At 41.7% G+C, this 27,720-nt stretch overlaps 1 pseudogene; it reads right to left on the bottom strand.

Annotated features, from left to right (window-relative positions):
* LOC144251480 (E3 ubiquitin-protein ligase RNF213-like) overlaps positions 1-19,279 on the bottom strand; it is a 70,183-nt pseudogene extending 50,904 nt beyond the window's left edge.
* Positions 19,280-27,720: the final 8,441 nt, after the last annotated feature.

The following is a 27,720-nucleotide window of genomic DNA, read 5'->3' as shown; positions in this document are numbered from 1 at the left end:
TGGTCCCTGAGCATGACCAGAAGAACAGGAAAAATCACAACAGAAAATGAGCTTCTAACAGAAAAACTGCAAACTGCTCTCTCTGTCCATCTCCCCACCCTCCAACCACATACAGGACTGTCCCAAGGCTGGTGCAGGCCTCTGGACATCTCTTCTCATTGGGTGAGTTATGAGTGTAAGTTTACTCAGACGCTGGTACAAGTAATTTACTTAAATGTTTTTTTTTTTTTTCTGATAAAAAAAATAATCAACATCAATTGTGAAAAATACCAAAAAGTAACTAAATAAAAGCACAGTTACTAAATTCAGAGAAAACTGCTGCTTCCTACCTTTCTCTTTCTACACTTGTCCTGTAGGGTGGAGACTGCTCTTGACAAGCAGCTCTGTAGTTCTCTTCCAACCCAAGACAAAGAAAGCATTTCCATAGTGAAGAAAATCTGGCTTTAAACATCAGTTTAAATGGCTGCCTACACGCCTCCATGCCCATATGCCCTCAAAGCACAGCTGCTTCCCAAAGCTGCAAGACCTCCACACCTTGGAATCAGGAACAAAACTCACCAGCTTACTGGGCAGATGGGGGTCATTTTGCAGAGCCTTCCAGAGTTCTCTTAAAATTTCCATGAACTTGCTGAAGCCTGCCTTCTTGTCCAGCTTATACAGCAGGGACGCATAGCCCTGCACAGCATCATGGAAGCAGGCCACCTGGTCCACGTCAATGTCGCTTTCTCCAGCTGAGATGGAGGCCAGGTCCACAAATACCTTGAGCTCGGTGAAGCCTGGGGCAGAGAGGGAGTCAGCACAGGACCACTCCATGATGCTGCACAACTCTCACCTGGGGCAAGATCCTTCATGAGGTCATCAATAGACACTAAGTAAACACCTAGCATGTGTGGCACTTCCTGCCTTCCGTTAGGACACCAGAATACCTTTTCTTTTGTAGCATATGATGACACCACTGAACAGCATCTAATCTTTACCAAACAATGTCCCAGGCACTGTTCTAGGCTTGTGTGTATCTTATTTCCTTTAATCTACAAATATTATCACCTGAACAAAAACACGTTCCATTGGTAAATATTTTGAATCAAATGTATGATATGTCAAGATCATTGTAATGTTTTGAGCAACTAATAAAAAAATAATAATAATATTGGGCAATCAATTATTTAAAAAACTGAGATAATTCCCCTAGGGTTAATTACTAATCAAAGAATGTAAGTCAAAGCAGACTCAGGAGTACAAGGTGGAAGCAGCAAAGCTCTGGATGAGAGCCGGAGTCAATGACGCCTCAGTGCCAGCAGGAGGTGGCCTTCTAGGCCTCTGTGGTGTGTGAGTGCTGACCCCGCTCCACCTCCTTGAACTTTCTTTCTTACTTCTCCTCCCCTGACTCTATCTAGTCCACACAACCACACAGGCTGCCCAGCCCTATGCTGGAAGAGAAGTATACAGGTTACACAAGCTTACAGCAGCAACACCCCTCTGTGGGCAAGAGCATGCCTAGGCCTCTGGAAGAATGAGCTTGAAGGAGAAAAAGAAGTCAGGATGCTTATGAAAATGATGCCAGTGTCCACAGATGGAAAGAGCAACAAAGGAAACAGTTTTAACCAGAAGCCTGAAAAGCTGTCCTGATGCAAACTCCACTGTGGGCCTAGAAGCAGACACTGCCCCCCCAACCCAACACATGCACATTATTGAGGCAGGACATCCTTAAGGTCAGGAACCCCATTTGGCAAACACCTGAAGCTGAGCTCCCACCATACCTTTCAGCTCGTCGTGTAGCCAGCTGATCAGCTCCTTCTGCAGGGCCAGCTCCTCCAGACACTGGCGGCGGGGCTCACTGATGTCCTGCAACAGCTTCTTGGCCTGGATGAGCTGTGGGCTAATCTGGTTCAGTCTCTCATGGTGGGTGGCCTTGAAATCATCAATCTGCAAGATGAAGCTTTGCTGTGGGCTGTTCCAGCAACCACCCACACCTGCCCTCCAGTATGCCTGGACAAGCAGCTGCTATAGCAGAGCCTGACACATTCTTGCACCAAGGATAGCATGACCTCCACAGCCCTCCTTGCTAAGCTGCAGTTGCTACTGTCCCCAGTACCCAGGTCCTGTGAGGAAGCTTTCATAGACTTCGAAACCTGCTACTCAGAGCAGCCCAGCCAGGTCCATGTTGTTAGCTTCTCTGGGGGAGTTACTCATAGACTTACCGAAGGGTTCAAGTCTAGGTATAGACAATTCCACACTCTGTGTTAAATTTTAAGCATTAACATACCTGCCTCTACTGAAAATCCACATACCTTAGAAATGTGAGACTAAGAAACAGGAAGAGATTCAGTCCTGAGCTACAACAGGAGCAATGTACCATTTGGCATTCCCACTGCAACAAGGAGAGGTACCTGGACAGATGACAAAATACTTCCCTTTGTGTTTTCATAACCTAAAGAGATGAGATTCCTCTGGAAAGGGGTAGGTTTTTTCTACCCTGAATTTTTGGCTCTCATATAGACCCAAGAAAACTCACTAGCTAAGGAACAGTCACACTGTCTCAAGCAAAGGTAAAAACCAGGGCTTGGAATGTTCCAGACTTAGTGCAGCCAAGATGAGAGTCCTTGGAGGGGGCTGCCTCACTGACTTTCCCAGAAAACCTGGGGCTTCTAAGGAGTCTGAGGTAGGCCCCCACCTCCCAGGAGTCCCCAGCAAATAACTTACAAAGTTTATTAAAGTGTAAATAACACTGAAGTCACCAGTCAATCCAAAATCCTTTTTGAACTGCAAGATGACCTTGGCCGAGCTGATTGCCTGGTGCAGGCTATGGTACTCCTTGATCTGTTCAACACGCTCTGAGATCCAGGCCCTCTGGGCCTGGGGGTCTACTTTACACATGATCTGGAGGTCTAAAGTCAGGTCATTGTATTTATCTACAAAATCCTTGAAGAAGACATTAATTTCTCCAAAGGTGATCTCTCCTGACTTCAGATCCTGATACAGTTTCATGAACCTCTGGTAACAAGGTGACTACAAGTACTCATAGGCCTCTAAAAGCGCAAGGGTTTGTCTTTCAGACTCTCCTTGGGGATGGCTTAATGACTCTGCAGCTTCCTCCCAGAAGATCTGGAAGATGTGGCTGTCCATCAGCAAGTCTATCCTTGTAGCCATTCTTTTGACCTCATGGTCCAGGTTGTAGTGCGTCATCAGCTTGCAGGATGAGGACAGCGGCTGTTTCACCCTCATGGCTTCATTCAGTCTTTTGCAGTTCAAGTCTTCTGAGTGTCTTGCTTCAATCTCTCCAAAATCCACTTTGGAAACCACAAGGAAACATGGAAGTTAAACTGCTAGACACAGTAGCATCTTGTTTTACTTTCCTAGTATTTCTAATAACTTCTTTGAGAAAACACAAATTAATATTATTTATGGGATTTTTTTTTCTTAAGAAGAATTCATCCCTCCTCCCTTCCACCCTGCCATGGGATTGTTTATCAGTTTTCATGATAAAGAACAGACTGGAAGCTCTTGTGTGGAGAGAACAGTTGGAAACACAAATCCATCTCCCTCCCAAATTCCATTCCAGTGACAGATTAGAAAATGCTTTTAAAACATCATAACCAGCAGGAACAAGGACAGTAGAAAAGAAGCCCAATAACAACACAACCTGAGAAGTAGAAAGATGGCCACACCAGTGGCAAATGACACTTGGGGCCTGAGAACAGAGACCCTAAGGACACAGCAGAGGTGAGCTCAGTCAGGCCCAGCACAAGTTTCTGGCACTTAAGGACACTAGATGTTAAGGTCACCCTAGACTGGAGTAGGCAGAGAGGGAACTGTAATTGGGTTCAAAGTCTGTTTAAGAAGCAGTTGGTGAGAGTCCACCTCCACCATGGAGGCAGATGGGGGCTGCCCGCCCCCTGTCAAGAGGCAGGAAGGACCAACTGCAGGGATCTCTGGCCTGGAGGCTACTTCTAGACACACACCTATCTTGGGCAGCTACAGAGGACAGGGAGTATTCAATCTAAGGACAAAGAGGATGACACAGTCACCAGGGCAGGAAAACTGGAATAAAAGTGGGGCTCACTCTCCTCCTCTCCCTCTTGGCTCCAGAAATCTGGCAGCAGGCAGGGGGTGCAAATATGACCAGCTCACAAGAGAAGCCCTCAAGGACTAGGTCAATTTAAGGGCAGCCACAGAGCCCCACAGGTCACAGCCCAGAAGCCCTTAGCCTGTTCATCCACCTGTGGGGACTGTCTTCATACAGACAAACGAAAATCTCCAATCAGAACAAAAAAAGTTTTAATGTGGGAAATATATCCAAAAAAGCCAATAGGGATTGGTAGAATGCTTGCCTAGCATGCGTTCAATTCTCAGTGCCATTAAAAAAAAAAAAAAAAAAAAAAAAAAAAAAGCCTAGCGTCCATCCCCAACATGCTTTTTGGAAAGAAAGAAAGGAAGCCAACAGATAAAAGCAACTTGGATGAAACGGGAAAAAAACGGGAAAACATGCTGCAACCACGAACCATAAGAACATAGTATATAAATAAATATTTCAAGAGAAAAGGGAGGGGCTGGGATTGTGGCTCAGTGGTAGAGCATGCACCTAGCACATGTGAGGCACTGGGTTCTATCCTCAGCACCACATAAAGATAAATAAATAAAGGTATTATGTCCATCTACAACTAAAAAAAAAATCTTTAAAAAAAAAGTTTTGGGCGTGATGGTACACACCTGTAATCCCAGTGGCTGGCAAGGCTGAGGTAGTAGGATCACGAGTTCAAAGCCAGCCTCAGCAAAAGAAAAATAATAAGCAACTCAGTGAGATCATGTCTCTAAATAAAATACAAAAATAGGGCTGAGGATGTAGCTCAGTGTTCTAGTGCCCCTGAGTTCAACTCCAGTGCCAAAAAAGAAAAGAAAAAAGGGAGTGCCTTCAAATTAACTATATATAAGAGCTGAAATGAAGAATTCAATGCCCAGGTTACAGGAGGAGATTGAAGAGAAGGCTCAGGAAGTGAAGCCCAAGCAGGAGAGATGTCACGGGAGTCAGGCAACCATGCCAGGAGGCCCAGCAGCTGCTGATGTGTACCCTGCAACAGGGAAAGCATAATTAACCAATTCAGGAGAACGCCCTAGAGCTCTAAGACTAGATCTCTGGCTGAGACCTGCCAGTGCCCATCTAGAGATGGAAAAGAGACCCAAGGCCAGGCACAGATTAATGTCAACTTCAGAATACTAGGGCCAGAGAGTTCTCAAGAGCATCCAGAGAAGGACAACAAGCTCCATACAGAGGATCAATAGCGAGAATGCATCTGACATCCCAATGCAGCACTCATGCAGCACTCTGAAGGAAATTCTGCCCCTGGTCAAATGATCAACCTACAGCAGGGGCACAGTTCTGTATCTGGCATCCTGTATCCCTGTCCCATCAAGCAGTAAATGCCACCCTCTGTCAAACAGGAGTCAAGCACAGGCCAGAGATGCAGGAACTGCTCTACCAGCCCAGAGGCCAAGGCAACCCAGGGAGACAGAGGAGATTAAGGGCCAACTCCCGCTAGGGAAAATAAGCCCTCTGTCCTGGGAGATGCTTCAGAGACATCCACTCAGATAGCTGGTCCAGTTTGGGGCTGAATTTGAAATAAACATAATGAAAAAGGGGAAAAGAAAGTACCAAGGCAAGAAATGCAATTCCACCAGCTACAGAAAGTTTGTTCCAGATCCGTGGAGTGGCCGTGGTCCACAGCACGGCTTGCCTGTGAATCCTGTGAATCCTGTGTTCACACCATGGTGAAGGCCTGACCCTGAAGAAGGTACCAGTAATTCAGGACACCACTGGGAGTGACAGAGCAGCAAGCAGCCTCATGTTCAGGGCTTCCTCCTTGGGAAGCCAGCATAGGACACTGACACTGGGAAATCGGGGACATGGATGGGTGTGGAGGCACACAAACAAGAATGTACAAGGGGAAGCTGCTTCCCTGGGCAAATGCATTGAAAACTGGGTCAAGAATGTTTTTTAAAAGCTTCTCCCAGAAAAATAAGGCCCCACTATTTGTGGCCTGCTTCATCCCCGTGACAGCTCTCAAGGGTTCCCAGCACAACTGTGGGAGCAGTACCTTGGATGAGATGCTTCACCTTCCCACACAGCCTCAGGAGGCTGTCCACCTGTCTCTTCTCTCTCTTCAGAAACATGACTTCGCCCATCCTCCAGTCCAGTGTCTCTTCTATGTCACAATTTTTCTGTTGGAATGAAGAACTTTCTGTCTCTGGAAAATAATGACAAAGTCAGCCAAAGGAAACAAACTTCATGATATTCCTTTCTTTCCCTGGGAGTGCCCCACAGTCACCATCAGAAGGACAAGGAGGCCTCCAGTTGGTGGCATAGAGGAGGACAGCCAGCACACATGTGAACATGGGCTTCTTACCAGCCTGGCCTCAGCTCACCTAACTGCCACAGGTCCAGAAACTGACTTTTGTGCTTCAGGATCAGCTCCAAACGTCTGACCAATATGGACCCATCCAGGACATCACCAGCAACCTCTACGAAGACAGAGCTGGCGGCAGCCATCAACCTCTTGGCATCCTCTGTGATGTTGGCTAAGAGCTTCTCATCTGTCCCTGAGAAGATAATGAGCACAATGAGCATGCGGCCCTCCCCTCTCCTTGCCATTAGAACCTCTCACCAGCCCCCTGCCAACATGGCGCTGGCAGCAGTCAGTGGTGTTTCCAGATGCGCTGATGCCTCACTCAGCTATGCCTGTACCTGTGAGGTTCAAGTCTTAACCTAGTGCATCTCCTGACTGGGAGGAGGAGATGGCCAAAGTCAGCAAGGAGAACCACAGTGCTCGGGGTTGAAGTCCTGAGCCCATGCTACAGTGAACGTATTTCTTGAACTACATATGATATTCTTGGAAATTCACCTTGTGGGAGACCAACCTTGAAAGTGACTGAGTCATACTCCCCGGCTGGGTGCTGAGGCACTCAGTCACAGAAATGTGGCAAAGCTTTCCCCATCCTTCTTGGGTTTGAGGGACTGTGCCTTGTGCATAGGTGAAGTTATGCTCACCTGTTTCTTTGTAATATAACCCCTTGCCCTGTTTAGGATAGAATCTTTCATGGAAGTGCCTGTGTGTGTCCCCTTCTCTTACTATGCCCTTGGATGTGGCCTACTCAGATGTCAGTCAACATGCTGACAGCAGACATCATAAAGATAGACTCAGCCCCCTGAAACCTGACCCCTTGCCTCATTTCAATAGCTTCTCCTCAATAAAAGGGGTCAGTATGTGCTCTTGCTCTCTCTCTCTTCCTGAGGACCCTTAAAGTCAGAGGAGCCGTCACTGCGACCCCAAACAAAAAAGATATTTGTGTCTCTTTTGTTTTATTTGGTGTACCCCAGTTCAACTGGAGTGACCCCTGAGCCTTTTAGTCACAAGTACAGAAACCCGGCACATCTGTCTTGAGAATCCCTGCAGTAGTAGGAAAATAAACTGCAACAGGACAAGCTCACATCAGAGGCCACTCCACGGGTGTAGGGAAGCATCTGCACAGCACCCAGGAAGGAGGCAGATCCATGCTGCAGCTTCATGCTTTGCCTATCTTGTCTGTGGATCAAAACCTGGAACATGAGCTTTTGGAGCAACTAGAGGGCAACATTTTAAAACATGACTATTTTAACTGCCAGATTATTTATCTCACAATAATATGAGGCTTGTATAGTATTATAAGAAGACCAAGTTTATCTTTACCATTAAAAACAAAGATAGCAGGGGGCTGGGGTGCATCTTGGTGGTAGTGTGCTAGGCTAGCAAGCACGAGACCCTGGTTCATCCCCAGCATCACACACACACACACACACACACACACACACACACAGTGCAGCTGAGATGACCTTCAGTGGGAGAATTGACCAACCCAAGAACATCCAGACAAGGGGGCTTTGCTCAGTGATAAAAGGAACAGAGCCATGAACCAGGAAAAGACAAGGAGGAGCCTTAACTGAGTGCTGCCAAGTATGCAGAGTGTAATACAGTGTACTCTTCCCCAGCAGGCTGCTATGGCCCGTGCACACAGCAGCCACCTTCAGGAACACACACTACTCCTGTCTATGTCCTGGTGTAGAACAGAGCAGCTGGTTTGGCTGAAACAATCATTGGCCCTGGGTTTTTATTACCACACAAGTGCTTTCCCAGTACAGGATCTGAATCTAGCAATTTACACATAAACCTGCACCATCATTTCCAGGGCAATGCATGACACTTGGAAAGGTGATGGCTGAAGAGTCACTTCATGTTTTGTTAGTTATCAATATTGGTCTCAAAATGTGACACATGAGCTTCACAGGGAGGCAAGCTGGGTTTGGACTGATTTCTAATCATTTGTTGTCTTGGACACAGTGAGTCTCCAACATCCTGGTTAAGCAATGTGCCCTGGGCATTTCCATTCTCTCATCTGGAAATCAAGGGGCTTGGGGACTTTCAGAGGGGTTGCTTCAAGGAACGTGTGTCCTCCCAGGAGCACATATTCAGCAGGCACTCAGCAGACAATGGTTCTAGTGTTAGAAGCTCTTTATGCCTAACACCTGCCTGGGCACCTCCATGCATCCTGCCTTTACCAAACCTCAGCACATGCAGGCTGAGGACCAGGTCAAGTACCTTGCCTGTTCATTTGCCCAAGGAAGGACAGCAACTCCAACCAGTCCTACACACACCGTACAACTTGAAGAGCTGCTTCACATCTGGCCCCGTGAGCAGGTGTTCAAGAATCTCATCCAGGCCTTCCACAGCCTTTCAGTTGTTCCTGGGCCAGGACTTGGTGATCACAGCAGACACAAGGCTGCCAAATTTCTGCAAATCATGACAAGAGACTCCCTCTAGGACACTGATCTGAGACTAAAAGAAAATGAATTAAAAGAGAGAGTTGAGAAGATTTTACTGATTTGATTTTTAATGACACAAGTTAGCACCCAAGAGCATTTCATAAATCTACTGAAGCTAGTTTTATAGTGCCTCAAAAAAATAGTAATACAGAAGAGAGGTTGGGCTACCCCCTGGTAGCTTGGCCTATTGGAGGCCCTGGGTTTCATCCCCTGTATTGCAAAAAGAAAAGAAACATAAAATACTAAATATTTCCTAGGGAATTTCCATTGTCCTGGCCTGGCTCCTTATGTGAGGTGCCAGAGGTTTGAAGATGCATACACATGCACAAACACACCGCTATAACCCCAAGTCACACACCCTCCCAGCTCATTGTCAGCTTCTGTATTTCTCTTAGACTTGCCTGTCATGAAAAAATGCCAAAAACAAGATGAGGAAAACTTTACTACATCACAAGCTGCCCACAAACACCACAGACACTCCAATTCTCCTTCTGATGCTTCACTAAGAAACAAAACAGTTTTCTTCTTTGCATTCACATTTTTGCAAAAAAAAAAATGAAAAAGTTTCAGTGATCAATAAAAAACAGAGGGTGAACTAATAACAGGTACTTTTGACACTCAACAGGATAAAAGAAAACATTAATTAGCAATGAATAAAAAGTTATAGACCATAGGGAAGTGAGATTTATCCTAGGAATAAAACCATGTTTTTACATCAAAAATCAGTTAATAAGCCTGGTGTAGGGGCACATGCCTGTAATCCCAGCAGCTCACTAGGCTGAGGCAGGAGGATCACAAGTTGGAGGCTAGATTCAGCAACTTAGTGAGGCTCTGTCTCAAAATGAAAAACAAAAAGAGCTGGCAATGTGGCTCAGTGATAAAGCACCCCTGGGTTCCATCTCCAGTCCACATACACCGACACAAAAACATGAATACATCATACTGATAGAAAAAAGTTACACAACCATTGTAATAGATACAGAAGAAGTATCAGGCAAAACTCTAAGAACAAGACCAGGATAGCCAATTTCACTCCTTTCACAGTGCCAGAGTTGCTATCCAGGGCAATTAGGTAGGGAAAAGGAAAAAAAAAAGTATTGGGATTGTAAAGGAAGTACTAACTTACAGGCAGATAACATGGTCATCTATGCCAAAACTTCAAAGAAGGTACTCTCCCACGGATACCCCGCTAGAGAAAAGAAATGAGCCTGCAAAGCTGTAGGCCACAGAGATGAGGTGCTGCCCTGTTTCCAAGTGCTAGTGATAAACAATCCAAAAAAATATTTGAGAAAACAATTTTTAAAAATATTTTTTGTGCTGGAGATGTGGCTCAAGTGGTAGCGCGCTAGCCTGGCATGCGTGCCCAGGTTCGATCCTCAGCACCACATACAAACAAAGATGTTGTGTCCGCCGAATACTAAAAAATAAATATTAAAAAACAATTCTTTCTCTCTCTCTCTCTCTCTCTCTCTCTCTCTCTCTCTCTCTCTCTTAAATTTTTTTTTTAGTTGTAGATGGACACAATACCTTTATTTTATTTAATTTTTATGTGGTGCTGAGGATCAAACCCAGTGCCTCACAAGTGCTAGGCAGGTGCTCTACCATTGTGCCTCAACCCCAGCCCTGAAAAAATAATTTGTTACAATAGCAAAGAAATAAAGTACTTAGGAGTAAATTTCATAAAAGAAATGCAGACCTCACCACTTGCAAACTGCAAACTACTGTTGACCCACTTGAATCTAATGTATGAAATATGATATGTCAAGAGCTTTGTAATGTTTTGAACAACCAACAAAAAAAAAAAAAGAAAAAAACTTAAAGACCAAAATAAATGGGGAGACATTCCAGGTTCAGAAGCCATGAGATGTGACATTGTTAAGAGGTCAACACTCCCCAAAATGACTTACAGATTCAAAGCCACCCCTGTCAAAGTCACAGCTGCTTTCCTTGCAAAAACTGACAAACTGATTCTAAAATTCATATGGAATCCCAAGAGATCCAGAATAGCAAACAATACAAAAAGAGGAGAACAAATCAGGAGAATTCATGCTTCTTGATTTTACGACCTACTGGAAAGAAAGGGCAGTGGAGACATGGACAGATGTGAGGTGAACCCTCACAGCTGCGGCCAACAGACTTTTTGACAAGAGTGCCAAGATCACTCAAGGGGTGAAGTACAGTGCCTTCCTCAAATGGTCTGGAACAGATGGATCTCCACATGCAAGAGAATGTACCTGGACCCTTACCTCATACCACATAGAAAAAGAAACTAATGTTAAGAGCTAACACTCTAGAGCTTTCAGAGGGGGTTGCTCCATGACAGAGCACTTATTAGCATATAATCCTAGGTTAACACTCAGTGCCAAAAACAAAATAAAAACCTTTTAGAGGAAGACACAGGTAAATCTTCATGACCCAGGATTTAGCACAAGATGTCAAAATTACTAGCAACAAGAGAAAAAAAAAAGACACATTGAATTTTTCCAAAAGTAAAAACCTTCCCAGGAGTGGTGGGGCACACCTGTAATCTCAGCTACTCAGGAAGCTGAGGCAGGAATATTGCAAGTTTGAGGGCAACTTTGTGAGACTGTTTCACAAAATAAAAAATAAAAAGGGGTAGAGATGTAGCTCAGTGTTAGAGCACCCCTGGTTTCAATCCCTACTACTACAAAAAAGAGAGAGAGAAAAAGAAATTAAAAACTTCTGTGCTTCTAAAGAAAACACCAAGAGTGAAAACAATCCAGAGAATGGAAGAAAATGCTGGCAGATCATATATCTGACCAGAGATTTGCACCTGATTATCCAAAGAACTCTCATAAGCCACAATAAAAGAAAAACATAGAGCTCAATTAGCCATTTGAGGAAGGCACTGAACTTCACCCCTTAATTGATCTTGGCACACTTGTCACAAAGTCTGTTGACCACAGCTGTGAGGGTTCACCTCACATCTGTCCATGTCTCCACTGGCATTTCTTTCTAGTAGACATTTGTCCAAAGACATAGAAAACAGAAATAGCCAAAAAACATATGAGAAGGTACCTGAGGTCATATCTATCAAAGTCACCAGTGAAACCACTCCACACCCCCAAACTGCACAGTGACAGGTCTGAGAGCACAGGCTATGGGGGTGTGGAGAAGTCAGGTCCCTCCTAGGCTGGCAGCTGACATGGAAATGGCCCAGCCACTGTGGGAATGGTCCAGATAGTCCTTCCATCACACAGGTACCAAGTGATCCAGCCATTCCACCATAGGTGCAGAGAGTGTGAACAGCACATCCACACAAACCCATGTGTGGAGGTCCACAGCAGCAGACTGATAACAGCCATCAGTCAGGGAGAGCCCGGATGTCCACCAGAGGACAAATGGAACATAAAAGCCCCCTGAGTCCATATGATGAGCAACATGTAGTCATGAAAAGGGACAAATGACTGATAGGTACTCCAGAGTGAATGACCTTGAATACATGCTCAACGAAGCAAGGCACCCAAGGCCACAGCCTGTGTGATTTCATTCCTGAGACACCTGAGTAGTCTGTGGAGGAGGAAGGAAAATTAGGTGCTGCTGGGGAAGGCCTTGGGGCCAGCATGGTGAAGGGCTGCATTTTCTTTCTGAGCGGATGAGAAAGTTGCCAAGTAGACTGTGCTGGTGGCACTCACACCTGAAACACACCACTCCCCCCAAGTTTGGCTTCCAAGGGTGAGTGACAGGAGATGTGGCTGCCATGTTACTAAAACACTGAGCAAAGAACAAATGAAAGCCTTAGAAGTATTAGTTATGTAAAAAGACTAGAGCCTGTTTCCCTAGAAAAAGTGAGCTCTGCTTCTCACAACTCCACTGGCCAGCAGTGTGCAGGGCTTGAAGTGTCCAGCAGGAAATACAGAAGGACCCTGGGAGCCTCAGGGTACTGTGTGGGGAATGTGCCGGGGCAGAACCTCCTCCCACTTTGCAGAAAAAAGCTAAGTGAAATGATAGAATCTTTCCCCTCTTTTTTTGCAGTGTTGGGAATAGAACCCAGGGCCATGCTGGGCAAGTGTTCTACCCCAACAAGGATGGAGTCTATTTGACTTCAGAAGCTTCCTTCCATAGATGTTTTGTCAACCTTTGGGGTCATTTCCTGTATATCTGTTGAGCAAGAGTTAACAGACCACAAACCAACCAGTGGGAACCATCACAATGGCAATTGGAGGCACAGCCCACCAGATCAGCTGCACGATGGCTTGTGGTTTTGCACAGGGTTCTGCAGCAGGAAGCCAAGTTGCATGTCAAGGAGTGGGTAGAGAGCACTGGATTGCAGCATGAGGCCCAAGCCAGGGAGGGGGCACCAAGGACCCAATCCTGGTCAGCACAGGCCTTGGAACTGGCAGGCACTTAAGGCCTGGAGCTGGCCATATCAGCAAGTATCTGTGAACCTAAGCATGTTTCCCAAGAAGAGATTGGTCACCTGGCAGGCAAAGCTCACAGCTTCGATGACACACTTCTCAAAGCTCCTGGCCACACTGTCCTTGTGGCCAGCGGCATCCCAGTGAGGGCTACAGAAGGCAGAGATCTGGGAAAGGGGCCTCTCCTGCAAACACAGCGGTAGGTGGGGGTGTAAGTGCCTGGTTGTTCTGACTCCCCTCCTCCCTGTCCTATACTAAGCATGTCCTCCCTGCCCCTCACTAGAAGAGTAAAGATGAAACCAAGTTAGTCTCTTCTCATATTGCAAAAAGAACAGGCAGAATAGCAGCTTGTAAAAACATGTAAATTTTGAAAAAGAGCCATTTTTCCTTTCTTTTGTCTTCCTAAAAACATCCATTTAATCAGATCCATATAAAACACTCAGGGAGAAACCAACTTTTCTGGGTCACAGACCTTCATTCAAAATGAAGGGCATTTTTGGAAATTGATTCAAGAAAATGTTCATAAAATAGAAGTCCAATACATTTCTACACAGTACAGTACCTCTCTAGAGATGAAGACACCTGCCTACATTTCCTCTGATGGGGAAGGTGGGTATAAGTTCAGAGAACACTAGGAGAGCAATGTGTCCAGATGATGTAAATTGTCATATTCTATCTTCAGATGAAGAACTGGTCAAGAAACCTATGCTCAGTATCATGAATAGGGACTCACTGACAAAAATCACTAGCAGCTGTCCTGCATCTACAAGGAAAAGTTGGTCACTGTATTGTGCCTCTGAGAAGTACAGCCCCATGAGAGCTTTCTCAGAAGTTCTTCCACCATGTTCCTATTCAGGGAGAAACACAGGTTAGAGTTGGGTGATATCCTTTATTCAGCCCAACTCTCTTATAGATGAGGCAAAGGAGGCCTAGAAAAATGTTCCTGCCCAACTTAACAAAATATTTCAACTCCACCACACATTTCTGGGTAACCTAGTGCTAGTCATTGAGCTTTCTGAATTAGTTAAGTGGTTCAAAGATGGCAGAGGTCTGAGGGCTTCCTGGGTACCTTCTGCAACTAAGCCCTAACCTATATTTCATATGACAAAACTCCAGGAGGAATAGAACTAGATCATGGACATTCAAGGGCACATAAAGACATTGGTCAACCCACTACTGTCTCTATCCTAAATCTCAGAGTTACTGAGACTTACCATGTTGTCCATTTGTCTGTTGTCATCAATAGCTCTCTTCTGCAAGGTCAATTTAAAGAATGATTTGGTATCTGTGCCTTACTGAGGTGAAGGTGTGTCAGCTCTAAATGATAGCTTTCAGGTTCTAAATGGCCACCTTCAGATCTCAGCTCTGACCCCAGATCCATGGGAAAGCCCAGCAGTGGCACCCGTCATGACCCCACAAGTACGGGTCCTTCTAAATCAGTATTTACATTAGGACCCTTCAAAGACTGTCCTTCTTGCAATAGTTCTAGAATCTTGGGATTTTCCATGATTTACCTGAATATTTTCAGCACAGGAAGATGCTATGAGATGCATGTAGATATCCCTATCACTCATCAGCATCAACAGCTCTCTTCTGCAAGGCCAATATAAATGCTTTCTGTTCTGCACAGGCTCATTTCCATGGACATTCACAGGGTGGTCATTTCACTTAGTAAATCACATTGAACAAAATTATGGGGGTCTGCTCATTCATACATGAGGGCTTCTACTATCTCACCTGGAAGGACTTCTGTTCTCTTGAGGTAATCTCATGTGTGCTTGATCTCTTTCCAGGCCTGACATAACCCAAATGTTTAGTTCACATAAGACGTTATTATTATTAGTGTCTACCTCTGAATTTCTTTTTTTTATTGGTTGTTCAAAACATTACAAAGCTCATGCTATATCATCTTCCATACATTTGATTCAAGTGGGTTATGAACTCCCATTTTATATCCCAAATACAAGTTGCAGAATCACATCAGTTACACATCCACATTTTTACATAATACCTTATTAATGACTGTTGTATTCGGCTACCTTTCCTATCCCCTACTATCCCCCCTCCCCTTCCCTCTCATCTTCCCTCTCTACCCCATCTGCTATTGTTTAATTCTCTCCCTTGTTTTTTTCCCCCTTTCCCCTCACAAACTCTTATATGTAATTTTGTGTAACAATGAGGGTCTCCTTCCATTTCCATACAGTTTCCCTTCTCTCTCCTTTTCTCTCCCCCCACTTGTCTCTGTTTAATGTTAATCTTTTCCTCATGCTCTTCTTCCCTGTTCTGATCTTAGTTGCTCTCTTTATATCAAAGAAGACATTTGGCATTTGTTTTTTAAGGATTGACTAGCTTCACTTAGCATAATGTGCTCTAATGCCATCTATTTCCCTGCAAAATCCATGATTTTGTCATTTTTTAGTGCTGCATAATACTCCATTGTGTATAAATGCCACAGTTTCTTAATCCATTCATCTATTGAAGGGCATCTAGGTTGATTCCAAAGTCTAGCTATTGTGAATTGTGCTGCTATGATCATTGATGTGGCAGTATCCCTATAGTATGCTCTTTTAAGGTCCTCAGGGAATAGACCGAGAAGGGCAATAGCTGGGTCAAATGATGGTTCCATTCCCAGCTTTCCTAGGAATCTCCATACAACCTACTACATGCCATTTTAGCAAAATCATTTGTCGATGGAGAACACTATGCATACACTTATAAAATGAGATATGAACAGAACACCATGTCATTTTCAATTGAATGTATGGCTTATTATCTATAATCTTGGAAAAGTGAAAAAAATGAATTTCTCTGAGCCTCAATTTCTATGTTTAGTAAATAAAGAAACTGGATCAAGAAGCATCTAAAGACCCAAAGTTATCACTCTAGACATGTGAGACTATTAAGGCAACTGTCAGGCAGGCTGTAGACCTAGCCACGTTCTGAGTATTTGTATTTTTATTGTTCACCAAGTCTCATTTCATGGTAAGGCTGTGGAATTTTGTTTGTTGGAAGAAAGAACAGCAAAATAAACTTCTCTGCAGCATCTGCATTTCCCCCTCTGGCATAGTTTAAGGGACATGCTGTTGCATTTCACATTGGCAGAGGCACTAGCATGCCTGTTTAGGAACTACTATTGGAAGCTACAAAAAAACCAGCCAGAGTAAGCTGCCCCCAAGTGGGAGAAGGAAGGGCTCTTTCCAGGCAAATGCAAGTATAAAAAAGATGTGGGGTCATGGTAGGACAATCATCAAAGAATAGCTATTCTTTCTTTATTTCTTTTTTTTTAATTCCTCACTAAGCCTATGGTGTTAGTCATCTTTCTGTCACCACAGTAAAACACTGAAGATAATTAACTTATAAAGAGAAAAGATCCACTTGAGCTCACAGTTTAGGGGTTTCCAACTTAACAAACAGGAGAACCTCACGCTTTGGGTCCGAGTGGGTGTGCCAGATGGCAATGCTGGGGAATGCCTGGCAGAGCAAACTGCTGTAATCAAGCCAAGAATCAAAAGAGGAAGAAGAAGAGACCAGGGTCCCACAATCTTCTCCAAGAGTATGTCTGCAGTGACAAGAAGGTCTTCACTAGGGACCACTTTCATAATGTTCTTTTGGCTCCTGACACTGCCAGCCTGGGGACTAAGCCTTTCATACATGGGCCTTTGGGAGGTCATTCACGACCCAAACCATAGCACCTGCTAACAATTCATTAACAAATTAAATTTGGACACCAAAACATTACTGATCATGGAATGTGTTCTTGGGATCTTCTCTACTTTTCTATGAATCTTGGGATTTTTCAGAGGACATGGACTCTGCTCACAGGGTTAACACAAGACAAAATAATGAAAATCTTTAGCATGCTCTAGACTTCAGTGATAGTTAAGCACCTAACTAATAAAAGAGAAATGTATAATTGGGATGCCACCATCTTTTTAAAGTTTTAGTTGTTCCCACCTTATCTACAATAATGAAGGCAAAACAAGGAAGACACTGAGTAACTTGGAAGCCTAGTATCACCACTGACATTGACAACATCTAGGAAGATCTCCTTGTTTGTTTCCCCACATTTTATTGATCACTCATCTTTTGGTAAAATTAAGCCAGTGCATTTCTCTCTGCAATCACACTGCAATGTTTCAGTCAGTATTGATAATAAAATGCTTGCCCCAAATCCTAAAACAGCTGAACCGACATCTACAGCAATGTCCCAAGAGCTCCCACATTTTGCTAGTACATTCTCAAACAGGAAGATGTATCTAATCTAATGCTGATCACATCACATGATTAACCACTGCCAAAATGTTCAGACTTTGTTTTACCTATGAAGAGGTAGTAGGCATATAAACTATATCAGGCTTCTTTTTTAAAGCTTCTTGCAAACCCTCATAAGTTAACCCATGCATAATTCCCTCCTTGTAGACACTGCAACACTATCAGGGCAGTATATAGTAGTAATAATAGGGATACCGAATTATAGCTAACTCATAATTACCTTAGTATCATCTAGAGTTGATATTTTTCTTAACATTATCTCAGAATGTGCAGGTTCAAATTCTGCAGAGGTTAAAGTACCTGTTTCTATACCACCAAGGTAATACAGAAACAGTTTCCCAAAGGAGGGACATTCCTTTTTGGTTGGTGAAACAATGTTGAGGAGGAGAGGTACACACAGACACAGTTACAGAGAAATGGATAGGAGCTATATATTCAAAGAGGCTGTGGCTCACATCAATTAAGTTAGGGTAATTGTCATTCACTAGACTTGATAATTTAGTCCTTCTGAGAAGCAGACATCAAATAGGAAGAGTCAAGGATTCGTGTACAACATGTATTATTGCTATCTACCACACAATTATTTTCTAGGTAACACATTGTTGCACATAAATATATGCTTACATACTGTATGTATGATTTAGGAACATTTATTAACTTCCAGAAAAATTCATGTGCTTATATAGATGTAAACAAGACACCCTTAGAAGTACAGAGTAGAATGGCCGTGTCTGGGCTTGGGCAAGGAAGAAATGGAGAGATTTTGGTCAACGGGTACAAAGTTTCAAATATGGAGAATAAAAAAGCTCCTATAATATAATATGAGGTATGGTGACTATAATAACAATACTGTAGTGTTTACTTACTATTTACTAGGAGAGTAGATCTCAACTGTCTCATCAAAGAAAGAATGAAAGAATTATACATGCCATAAGGTGATGGCTATGCTAATTAGCTTAACAAGGGCAAGCATTTCACCATGTATACATATTTCAAAACATCTGGTTATCTGTTTTAAATATATATCTTTTTATTTGTCAATTACACCTCAATTACATCTCAATAAATCCAGAGAATAAAATAAAATATTTTTGAAAGATTCAAAAGAAAGTAAAGGACATTTTCATAAATTTAGAAAGTGAATAGAGAACTGGGAATGAAGCTCAGCTGTAGAGCATTTGCTAGCACATGTGAGGCCACAAGCTCCATCTTCATCATCATAGGAAAAAAGAGTAAAGATTCTCTGAAGTGTTTGACATCTATTGATGTAAAAAATCATTTATCCTTTTTTCTTTTAAACTAATAAGCAAAGACTTATTGGTATTATTTCACAAGGAAAGAACTTTTCCAGAAAATAAGGACACAACCATTAACCCTCACATTTTACCTGTTTTCTAACTTTTTAAAAATACTTCTTGGCTACTACATTACAATCACAATGCACATCTAAATAAGCATGTCAACTCAGTAAATCCTTGACTTTCTTAATTTCGGTTTTGCACAGAGCAAACACCCATAGGAATTTAACTTTTACAGAAGAGCTTAGCATACCTGTCATGTTACAGTACACAAGAGCTGATCCAAGAGGGGTACTTCCATCCAAGTCAATGTAGTAGAGGCCTAAAGAGTTTCCACTGTGCTTACATGTAGGCTTCAGGTGACCACTCATATAGAACTGCAAAGAAGTCACAGTGTTACAGAGGGGCTTTGAGGGAATGGAACTCTCCGTATTGCCCATGGAGTGAGACTTTTCTCCCATGAGGCTCATCTTGGTCATGTCTTCTCTCAGAGAGTGTCCTTCCATCTCAACTCTGCAAAAGGTAGATTCAGAGGCACAGAGTGAAAAATTTGGGGATATCTACTCTGAATCAGAATCCTACACATCCTTATTTTCAAAATCAAACAAATTAGATTTATTCTAGTCTAGTCCAAGGATCTCAAGTGCATTGGCTTAATCTGCCTAAATGCTGTTATTATCTAATGACGATTAATTTTTTTAACACTTTACTTAGTAATTATACCTTTTGTTAACTTAAAACAATTTATATGTTAAAACACATTTTTCCAATAGTTGAATTATTCACATCAGCAACTCTTCATGCCATTTATTTTCTGGTTCAATAAGTTTATTATCTGTATCTGAAAAAACTTCATAGAAAAACTGTTGTTTGGTTTAGCTCTCTGCAGCCCTATCCTGAGCTCTGAGGAAGCTTGCCTTATTTTGAGCTACCCGATATTTCTTCTGGGCAAGGAACATTTTAGGACTGTTCCACCTCTTCTTTTTAACTTGTAGTTCTAGCAAGGCCTGCATCCAAATAGCAGGTGAAAGCACCAGGTTGATCATCAATGCTTTCCACACTGTATTCATTTCCAGTCACCTCCACTTAGCCTTCATAAATCTTGTCCATACCAAATCTATTGAGAAGCCTACAGGCCAGTACAATATGCTGCAGCATAATTTGTTAGGCCAACTTTCACACCATATTTTGGAAGTTCATGTGCATATGCTGCGCAGACTATCATATCCCCTTCTATACGGGCATAAGCAATCTGGCAAATAATATCTCTGTTAGTTACACAAACTATCATCCTGTATTTGGGTGTGTTGTACTTATTTTTGTCCTGGATCACCAAGTGTTTCCAAGCATAGTAATCAGTTTTTCCCTCTTCTTGACAACTTTCAGAAACCCCATCCTGTGGCTGGGGATGTGGCTCAAGCGGTAGCACGCTCGCCTGGCATGCGTGCGGCCCGGGCTCAATTCTCAGCACCACATACAAACAAAGATGTTGTGTCCACCGAAAACTAAAAAATAAATATTAAAATTCTCTCTCTCTCTTTCTAAAAAAAAAAAAACGAAACCCCATCCTGCGGAACAGAGCCCGGGTCTGCAGATCCACACAGACCTGCAGGCCCAACAGCCCTACAGGGGAGAAAAGTTCTTCATGCCATTTTTAAGTTCATTTTTAAAAGACACTTTCTTAAATGCTTTGCAAATGATTATCAAAAAATTAAACAAAAATATTTTATGTCTCTTTTTAATTTTAATTTATCCTAATTCAAAATTTTTAAATTTGTACAACAAATGCTTTGCTATATAAAAGGCAAGTGATTAAAATCTCCACATGTTGAACCTAATTGATATTTAGCATAATTTTAAATGAATAGTCAATCTGTGACATCTCCTGTGTGAATCACACATTGTGTTGATGGGAAAACCCTTCAGAAAGCCCCAAATACAGGCCACAGCTACCATAAAAGAAATGCAAAAGCATCAGATGAGGTGTCCATACAGACAGACTTGGGCAGTGGTTATGCAAGTGACACCAAGACAAAGAGATCCTAGTAGAACTGAGGATACAAACTTAGGCCATTTCACAATGACTGCTCTCCCTCTCTCTATGTATATGTGAGTGTGTATATATACACACATATACACACACACATACATAGTATGCATTTATATACCACTGTGTATCTACATATGTGTTTCTATAGGTATGGGTGTATATTATATATGTGTGTATTCCCCTCATTTCAAATAGTTAAGAATGACCCAGGGATGTGTATAAATATTATTTTTCTCTCATCTCACAGAATAAAAGGACACAAAAATGTCTGTTTAGTTCAAGGATATTACAAAAGATATTTTTTTTAAATATGATCAAGGGTCCAGTGTGTAAAATCAGAGGCCTCCAAATCAAGAGTCCAACTAGTACCATCTCCAACTGATAAAAGTACAGATAACATGGATTGTTTTCCCATCATGCTTGGATTTTGGCCACTTACATTCACATTTCTTTTTTTTTTTTAAAGAAAGAGTGAGAGAGAGAGTTTGAGAGAGAAAGAGAGTTTTTTTTTTTAATATTTATTTTTTAGTTCTCGGCGGACACAACATCTTTGTTTGTATGTGGTGCCGAGGTTTGAAGCCGGGCTGCACGCATGCCAGGCGAGCGTGCTACCACTTGAGCCACATCCCCAGCCCTTACATTCACATTTCTATAAACAAACATGCTAATAACCACCTAGGAAAATAGCCCAGAGTGACGCATACACACATTTGGGCTGGGGCTCAAACTGCCTATAAGAACAAAGGAAGAGGAAGAATGATTAGGAAAATTTTAATCTAAATGGGAATGTATATATGCATTAATTTTGTACTTGGAACTTCAATCCCTGTTGTGTACTTCACCAAAAAATAATGGCCCCACGATCACTTGGTTTTGATTTGGCAATATTCAACTTTCCTTTGATATACCCATAGAAGAATCACAATAAAATAAAATCAGTTAATAAAACAAATCATGGGCCACAGGAGGAAAACCCTTTACATTTATCAGTCAAGTTTTTCTTCTCAGGGTTACTTGGATTTATGTTTAGATAACAGCTACTGATACCAAACACATTTAGTGGGTATCTGCTTTGTCTAAGAAATTTTTCTAGTGTGATAGGAGAGGCTGTAAGTAAAAGAAACCATCTCAGTCCTAACTCTGCACCTGTGGCCACATCCTTAACCCAAGGTTTCCGAGATCAGATGTCCAGCCCCATTTAAATGGGAAGTTCCTTAGCAAATTCTTACCTAGCAGAGTAAACATAAGTGAACATACAAATGGAACTGATCACTGGATATGCAGAGGGTGAGTCACCTTCTTTTGCTTCTCTGTGGAACTCCAACATCTGGAAACCCAGGGGTCTCATTCCAAACTGACATACTAGCTCCCTGGGATTCAGTTCCTACAAAGCTAGATTTATGACAATCCATTCTCTACATTATGTCTCACCATTTATGTGGGAATAAAATTAATTCACATGGAATAGTTGTTTTTTTCCCCAGTCCTAGGTATTAAAACCAGGGCCTTGCACATGCTAAGAAAGTGTTCCACCACTAAGCTATATCCCCAGTCCTTTATAATTTTTATTTTGAGACAGGGTTTCACTAAATCACTCAGGTTAGTAAGTGCAGTACATGCTACTGATTCTCATGCATTTATGACAGGCAAATTTTCTATTTATCATAAAAACGGTTTTCCTTCTCATAAAAACATAATGTTGATTTCATACCTGACCAGGATAAATTTCTTTTATATATATATATATATATATATATATATTTATTTATTTATTTATTAGTTCTCGGCGGACATAACATCTTTGTTTGTATGTGGTGCTGAGGATCGAACCCGGGCCGCACGCATGCCAGGCGAGCGGGCTACCACTTGAGCCACATCCCCAGCCCCTGACCAGGATATAAACTGCTTGCAATGACCATAGGCAGATATACATTTCCCCTCCATCCTTCCACACCCTTGTGATGTGACACTGCAGATCTTTCCATACATAGGCAAAGCCTGCATTTCCACCTTGAATCTGAGGTGGGCATGTGACCAACTTTGACCAAAGGACATTTTAACAACACACAGTAATTAGTTATCAGGCACAAAAAGGACAGTTCTCTTTTGTAAACCTCAAATATGTTTCTGGTACATATGAAGAATGAAGTGGGTTTTTTTTTGCCTAAAAGCACAACAATATAAATCAAGAATCAATAAATGGTATGGAGTCAAACTAATAAGCTTCTTCTTGGCAAAGTAAACAATTATGTGAGGAAAGAGCCTACAGAGCAGGAGAAAATCTTTACATATACATCAGAGCACTAATCTCCAGGATATATAAAGAACTCAAAAAAACTTAACACCAAAAAAATAAATAACCCAATCAATAATTGGCTAAGGAACTGAACAGACACTTTTCAGAAGAAGATAAGACAGTTGATCAACAAACATATGAAAAAAATGTTTAATACCTCAATTACTAGATAAATGCAAATCAAAACTAAGATTTCATCTCACTCCAGTCAGAATGGCAGTTATCAAGAGTACAAGCAACAATAAGTGTTGGTGAGGATGTGGGGAAAAAGGTACACTCATACATTGCTGGTGAGACTGCAAATGGGTGCAACCACTCTGGAGAGCAATATAAAGATGCTTAGAAAATTTGGAATGAAACCACTGTTTAACCCAGCTATCCCACTCCTGGATTACAGCTTTGTAAGGATAGAAACAGATGTCATTTATCTTTTATTTTTTTATTTTTGGGTGGGAAGGCTGGAGATTGAACTCAGGGGTACTCAACCACTGAGTCACATCCCAGCTCTATTTTGTATTATTTTTAGTTAAACACATGGTCTCACTGAGTTGCTTAGCACCTCGCTTTTGCTGAGGCTGGCTTTGAACTCACGTTCTCCTGCCTCAAACTCCTAAACTGCTAGGATTATAGGCAAGCACCACCATGCCTAGCCAGAAGTCATTTTATAGCCCAGTGGAGATGTAATCTCCAAATAAAATGTGGTCTTACTTCCTGTTGAGTTCAGTTTACATCTAATTAAATATCATATTTTAGTATTTCTTATGCAAATGAGCACATAAATCCAAGTCCTGCAAATGATCTTCAAACCAGCTTTCTCCTTTCTGCTTGATCTCTCACTAGTGACTTGGTTTTGGGGACTCATAAGAGTCTTATGTGGGTCACGTTTCTAATGTGACCCCAAAAGTCATAGATCCTGCTCTACAGAGTAAAAACAGCTAAAAACAAAAACAAGAGGATTTAGGTTAGATGCTTAAAACATATTTGATGAAGTTAACTCTGAACTAGAATTCAGGAAGAAATTCTCTAATTGTAGAGCCAAAACAATGTGAAATGAAAAGAAAAAAATATCTCCTGTGGTCTTTCCATGTAACCCTTCTAATTTAAACATTGTGACAAAAAAATTTGTAATCTATATTTTTTTCATCTATTTAAAATTTAAGCATCAAATATCAGGAAAAATTTATCTTTACTTTGTTTTCAAGGGAAAAATGGTACATATTGCACTTTAAAAGTTTAAAAAGCCATTCAACCTGGATGGAAGTATAGCTCAGTACAGAGCACTTGGTTGGCATATGCAAGGTCCTGGGTTCCCAGTCTCTAGCACCATCACCCCTCCCCCAAAAAAACAAAGAAAAAACAGCATTCTATAATAGTGTTGACTAACAAAAAAACTCAATAAGGATATATACATATATATGTATATACATATATATTCATGTGTATAAGTGTGTATGATTATATACATGTGTGTGTATATATATATAAACACACATATATACATGTGTGTGTGCGTGTATATATATATATATATATATATATATATATATATATATATATATATTAACCTGTATCCACATGAAAACAACTGTAAATACTTCTAGCTACAACTGCATATAGATTGTAATGCTAAACAAACCAAAATTCAGGCAAAACACTGGCCAAATTAGTTACCACAGTTCAGCTCACAAGGAAACTCAGCATGCTGGTTTTCAAGAATTTTGGGTTTATAAAAGAAAGAAAAAATTTATTTTCACTCCCGGCTTTTCAACCAATAAGCAGTAACGGAAAATATTAGGAAAGTGTGGTGGTGAAAAATCTTTTGGTTAAGAAATTCCACTCCTGAAAATTATCATCAAAATAAAAGCCTCAATATCTGAAACCACATGTGCCAATGCCAATGTTTGTAGTGGGGAAAAACTAGAGATAGGATACCCACCTTCAGTAGGAAAAAGAAGAAAATACTGGTGCACTTTCATAATGAAATGTTAATAGCCATTAAAATAGAACTATACCTGGTTAAAAAAAAAAGAATCCCACAATGTGTTACTGAGTCAGAAAAGCATATTTGTAAAAACTGCAAAATTCAGATAGGTAAGTATTTATAAACATGTACATGAATATGAGCCAGTGATAGATCTAAGTGAGATTTGATTATGCTGGATACAATAAGGTAGGCAAACTAGTCCAGGAACATGACAGTGTTGGGAGGAAATGCAGTTCTGCAGGGAAAAAGCAGAAGGAAATCAAAGAAAGCCAAGCAGAAAGAAAAACTGGGAGGTGACCTCAGAGAAATTCTACGGTAAGTTCTGGCCTTTCCTTCCCTCATGGACACACAGATTCAAAGAAACACAGATCAAGTCTTTTATGAAAAATGAAGACCCTATTTCATAAGAAGCACAAAACTAGCCACATTGAAGCTGGTAGCAAAACCTATGAAATCCTAACCCCTTTCCCAGCACAGTGTCAGAGAACTATGAAACTGCAGTACCAGCTTCTTCCAGGGGAGGGAAGGAAAGGTCTGAACTGTACATCCAAGTCCAATGTTCTGAGGGCTGCCCATCGGTCTGGTCTGATTTACTTCTTACCTGAATCTGAGTCTTAACTGGAAGGGACCCTGTGTGGGAGTCCCTGAGAACAAAAAGAGCAGTGTGGAGGATATCTAACAAGCAAGTACGCCCTGTAGCCCCTCCCCAAGGCTCAACACAGAGTGTACTGCTGAAACCCCCAAATCCTAGGTTCCTCATGGGGAGGGGAAGAGATGGACTGTGTATCCAACATTCCAAATTTTCCAGTGACTGGCTTCTACCCACAGGACTGGTTCCTTCTTTCCTATCTTGAAGCAAGTAAGAAGCTGGCATGCTGTGGACATCTAGGAGATATGAGAACAAAGACAGCAGTTTAGACTAGGAAGCAAGCACCTGCTAAGCCCCTCAACTAGAGCAGAAAAGCAAGAAGGTGGAAACCACCAAATTTCAGTTCCTGAGGAAGAAAAGGATTGGACTGTATATACAAGTTTCCAGCTTTTTCAGGGGCTGCCAGAAAGACTGGCTTATGTCACGTTTGTCTTGGTGTACTGATGGGACCTGGAACATTTTAGATACCTGTGAGCCACTGGGGAAAATGGTGGCAGTTTGAACTATCATGTCATTACTTATATAGTCTATCTTTGTGGTTCAATAAAGTGAATAAAGTAATCACCAAATCTCAATTTTTCTCTGGAAGGGGAGAGCTGGATCAAGTGTGCAGTGTTCCAACATTTTCTGAGGAACTGGCTTTTATCTCACCTCTCTTAGAGCACTGATGGGACCCAGCATATTCTAGATGCATGAGGGCCACTCAGAGTATAGCCAAAGGATGGACTATTTTGTAGTCATCTGCCAGAGCCCCTCTCCTGGTCAGCACAAATTAATCAATGAGAATCCCAGAACCTGGCTCATCTCTGTGATGAAGAGAAAAGAAAGAAACATATGCCAAACAGTCATAACTGGCTTCAATCTCACCATTTTCAGAGGATGAATGAGACCTGGTATAATCTAAATGTCTGTGTGCCTCTGAGACCTCAAAGGAATCCTGGTGTGCTGCTGCATCAGAAAACCAGTGGTACCGCAGACCGGAACCAAAAGCAGCAGAAATCTGTGAATTCATGAAAGAAAGAAAGAAGGAAAAAAGAAGGAAGGAAGGAAGGAAGGAAGGAAGGAAGGAAGGAAGGAGGGAGGGAGGGAGGGAGGGAGGGAGGGAGGGAGGGAGGGAGGGAGGGAGAGAGAGAGAGAGAGCGCAAAGATCAAAAGAAACAGGCAAATCCCCTAACTGGGAATTTACACAACTAAATCCATCCAAGACACATACACAGAGAGTTTGAAAGGTACGCGGCAGCGCTTCCCATTGAGGGTCTTATTCTATACAAATCCTGTTCCTAAAGACTGGAAAACGTGTATTTTTTTTTTTTCCTAATGTGCAGGTACTAACACTAAGAGACAAGGAAAATGAACAAATAGAAAAACATGCCTCTCCAAAAGAATAAGAAGAGACTTTTAGACCCCAATTTTACTAACATGTAATATATGAATTACCTGGCAAAGTACTCAAAATAAACTTGGGAGAAAAAAACATGAACAAAATGAAAAATTTAGCAGATACATAAAAAGAGCCAAAAGAAGTCTTGACCATAAAGAAAACAGTAACTAAAATGAAAAATTTAATATAGAAATCAGTCTATATCAAAATATCATACTAGATCAAGCAGAAGAATCACTGAATTTAAAGATAAATCATTTGAAATTAGCCACTCAATGGCATAAAAAGAAAACAAAAAGTGAAAAAAATGAAGAAACTTGGTAACTTATAGGACACTATTGAGTAGACCAGTATAAATAATTTTGAATGTCCAAGAAAGAAAAGACAGAGCCAAAAGCTTACTCAAAAAAATAATGGGAAAAAACTTCTGAAATTTGAAAAAAAGGAAGAAATATCTATATTTAGGAATCCAAATAAGAAGAACCCAAAGAATTCCACAGTGAGAGACACTATAATTGAACTGAATTGTGAAATATCAGACATAAAGAGAACTGTGAGAG

Source organism: Urocitellus parryii (assembly GCF_045843805.1).
Source record: "Urocitellus parryii isolate mUroPar1 chromosome 13 unlocalized genomic scaffold, mUroPar1.hap1 SUPER_13_unloc_9, whole genome shotgun sequence".
In the NCBI taxonomy this organism is placed as follows: Eukaryota; Metazoa; Chordata; class Mammalia; order Rodentia; family Sciuridae; genus Urocitellus; species Urocitellus parryii.
The sequence above is the reverse complement of the archived record's forward strand: the minus strand, read 5'-3'. Positions and strand labels throughout refer to the sequence as shown.